The sequence below is a fragment of the Vombatus ursinus genome, unplaced genomic scaffold (assembly GCF_900497805.2).
Source record: "Vombatus ursinus unplaced genomic scaffold, bare-nosed wombat genome assembly UNPS02014775.1, whole genome shotgun sequence".
NCBI lineage: Eukaryota > Metazoa > Chordata > Mammalia > Diprotodontia > Vombatidae > Vombatus > Vombatus ursinus.
Window position 1 is genome coordinate 12,277,142 of NW_020954553.1, and position 4,191 is coordinate 12,281,332.

Here is a 4,191-nt window from a genome sequence, read left to right on the forward strand (position 1 = left end):
TCTATCTATCTATCTATCTATCTATCTATCTATCTATCTATCTATCTTCCTATGTACCTGTCTATCTAATGCACCATGAAAGAGGAAGAATGAGTGAACATAATAACAATTACTGATAATTTCTACAGTGCTTAAGATTTATAAAACATTTTACATACATTACCCGATAAAACCCCTATGAGGGAAAATAGATATTTCCCCCATTTTAGAGATGTGGAAACCAATGCACAGTGGCTGGTATGTAGTTGGTGCTTAATAAGAGTTGGTTGATTGGTTGCTTAGGATCATGTAGTTATTGTGTCAATGGCAAGATTTAAACTCAGGGTTTTCTGATTCCAAGAATAGCATTTGATTCACTCTGATATTGTCTTCCACAATGGAGCAGACTGCCCTGTACATGATGAGCTTCCCATCACAGGAACTATACAAATGAGGGCTGGGTGATCACTTGCCTGGGATGTGATGGGTTGGTCTTCTCATCATCAAATTAAACATAAGGTAACCACCCAAAAGAACACTAGATCTGGTGAGGAGCTGCTCATGTGACCTCAAACAAGTCACTTAACCTCCATAGGTCTTAGTTTCTTTATATGTAAAGTGAGGGTATTAGACTAGGTGGTCTCTAAAGTGCCTTTCATCCTTTGATCTACACATCTATAAATCATCTATTAAAGTTTCAATCTGTATTGGTGGAGGCAGTGTGGACTAGCATGCTGTGATTCAGATTCAAGGCAGCTTGAGTTCTAAGTTAATGCCCCTCTTCTTCCCCCCACCCCCATTGGCTGTTGTGAGCCAGGAAGTTATGATACAGATCAGGTGAGGGGCAGTTTGAATCAGATTTTCCTCTGGTAGATTTGCTTGAAATCCAGCTGTGGGCCTTTTGGGCAAGGAGCATATGAGGACTACTCCATATATTATTTTACTTTAAAAATAGATTTTTGTTGATATTTTTTGTTTTTACATTGCCAAATTTTCCTCTGTATTCCTCCTTTTGCACAGAGAGCCAGACCTTATAACAAAAAAAAAATTTTAAAAGAGAGAAATAAGAGAAAAAACCCAGCAGAACTGATCAATATATTTAAAAATTTGACAATGTTTTATGTCTCTTCAAAGGAGTAGGAGAAGGTGTCTTCTCTCTTTTCTTTGGGACCAAGCCTGTTCTTTGTAATTTTGCTAAATTCTTTTTTGATTGTTTTGTGGTGATTGTTTTTTTCCATTTCCATTGTTGTAATCATGGTAGAATTTGTTCCCTGGCTCTGTTTGCTTCCATATGCATCAGCTCATGAAAGTCTTTCCATGCTTCTCTGTATTCATTATGCTCATAGTTCCTTCCAGCATAATAATATCTCATTATATTCATGTACTACCATTTATATAGCTATTCCCCAATTGATGAAAATCTATTTTGATCCAGTTCTTTGCTACCACAAAAGTACTGCTATAAATATTTTGGTATGTATTGAGCGCTCCATGTATTATTTCCAGATCACATGGAATCTCCTTGTGGGCTATTTTTACCTGAGGGTCTCTGAATATATGTTCAGGGGAGTAATTGTTTATCTTAACTCTCAGGCTCCACATGACCCATTATAATAGGAGGGAAAACCAACCCTGAGGAAATGATGAGTCTCTCGGAATGTGGATTGGGCTAGATAAAGTGCAGTTCCTTCCAAATTTAAAATTCAACAAGTCTATGAATTCATAGGATCCTAGTTTCTGAGCTATTGTGGGAAAAGTACTTTGTAAATCACAAGACACTACGGAAATGTGAAGTTATCATAATTATGTTAGTTTTAGTTGTCACCTGTTAAGAAGGACACTTGATAAGCTGTAGAGTGTCCAGAAGAGGTTGATTAAGATGTTGAATGGTGAGGGGTCATCTGTGACCAATGAAGATTGTTTGAAGGAACTGGGAGTCTTTAGCCTGGAGAAGAGATGGCTTGGGGCAAGGGGGAGGGATATGGATCTTATAGTTGTCTTCAAACATTTGAAAGACTGTTGTCTAGAAAAGACATTAGATTTGTTCTGTTTGTCTACAGAAGGAAGGATCGGGTGAAAATTGTGAAGAGGCAAGTTTGGGCTTGGTGAGAGGAAAAACTTCCTGATGTTAAGAGCTGTCTAAAGTGGAATGGGTTGCTCCGGGACTTGGGGAGGTCCCCCTCCTTGGGAAGTCTTCAAGCAGAGTCTGGATGACCATTTATTAGGTAAGTTATATTGAGTATTCTTTTTTGGGAGAATGAGTTAGACTAGGTGGCCACCAAGGTCCCCCCAACGCTAAAATTATGTGATTGTGATTTTGACTAACCCGTTCATTTTTAAAAGATAACATGAAGACCAGAAAGGAGAAATCTAGGACATTAGAGCTGCGAGGGGCCATTAGGATCACCTTGTCCACCCTCCTCCTTTCATAGGTGAGGAGCCAGTGCAGCAGGGCGTAGCTTTCCTCTACTCTGGCTAATCTGCTATCCTCCTTCCCCTCCCTGCATCCTTTCTCCGCAGTTCAGCCAATGATCAGTTCGAGATCCTTTTTCCCGCCTCCCTGAAATGTCTGGATTCTCTTTCAGTCTCCTGGTCAGAGACTTCATTGTTTAGGCTGCTTAAGGAGATTGTTTTCTTTCTAGTCCTGATTGTATTTTTCTAAAATTTCTTCTTCTCTACTTTTCCTTTCCCTTCCTCTTCCTCTTCTTCATCTTCCTCCTCTTTCTCATCCTTCTCCTCCTCAATTTTTCTTCATCCTCTTGCTTGTCTATCCTGTCTGCTTACTTACATGAGTTAAGATTCCTGTCCCCTCAGCTCTCTGTCTTGTTCTTGTCTTCTGGAGAAGACAGGAAAATTACTCTGATCATAATTAGTGGTTACACTATAGGGGTGGGGTTGGGGTACAATTCAGTGGAAAGAGATCTTCTTGGGGAGACTTGGGTTCTAGTCTGGTGCTGCCACTGACTCCCTGTGTCCTTTTTCCTAACCCAAGTTGGGCGGAGATGCTAAGAGGGATGATTTATGATGGTTCAAGCTTCCTGCTAAGTTTCCTTTATACTTTGTAGATATGGTTTTAACTTAATCTCTAAAATGTTTTGACATTGGTAGGGCTGGCTGAAGATGGAAACCAGCCTGGGGAGAGCAAGGCAAAAGATGGATAGAGTGAGTGGCTGGAGTGTGTGTGTGTGTGTGTGTGTGTGTGTGTGTGTACGTGTGTGTGAAGATAATTTTGGTAATGGCTGAGACAGGCTGGGATAAATGAGACTTATGGGGTTGGGTGGGGGGAGAGAAACCCACAGCCAGCCAGGCTACCTGAGTGATGGGTGACCTTTGAAAGATAGTTTGGAAACTTTCCAGAGTTTGGCTCCACACTTATCTTGGCTTAATTTTCACCTTAGGCAGGTATATGAGAGTTTCAAAACTGCTCAGCAGCCTGAAACCTAACCATATTAAAGATGACAGTCTCCATTTGTATGGCACATTGCGGTTTACAAAGCTCTAGCTAACAATAACCCTGTGAAGCAGGTAGGGCAGAGATTATCAGCCCCAGTAGACAGAGAAGGGAACTAAAGCTCAGAGATGGGAGAAGACTTGCTTAAAGTCACACAGCAAGTAAATCGTAGAATCCCAGAGCTGGACACATCTCAACCATCTTCATGAAGAAAATGAGACTCAGAGAGGAGGAACGAAACTTCAAATCACATAGCAAGTCAGTGCAGAACTGGACTAAGACTCAGGTCTCCCAATTCCCAGCCCTGTATACTTTCAGCTAGAAGGGGACAATGAAAAGTATAATGTTTCTCTCCACACCCCAACTCCCTGCCAAGATCTATTTGGCACAGAGAACAATTGTAAGAGGCAATATTAAAAAAATCCATTTTCTATTTTCTAGAAGAACATTTTCTTTGCTAAGGGGGTTTGCCTTGGGTCTTGCTGTCCCCTTCTCCCAGTCTGCTTTATTTAGGCTCGCCTTGTTCCAGTTTCTTTCTACTTTCATACCCCAATTATTATAGAGAATAAATTTTCCCCCCTTTGGACAGCATCTATAACACAAAGGAGTTGGATTAACTGGAAGGAAGAACTTTGCAGGAGGAGGCGTCTGAGCGAGGAACTGGGGGTATCTCCCCCTCAGAAGAGTCTTAACAAAGAGAGTGCCCCCATAGCTTGGATAGTGGCCTTAATGTTGCATGGATCTGGGAGGAAAGTCAGAAT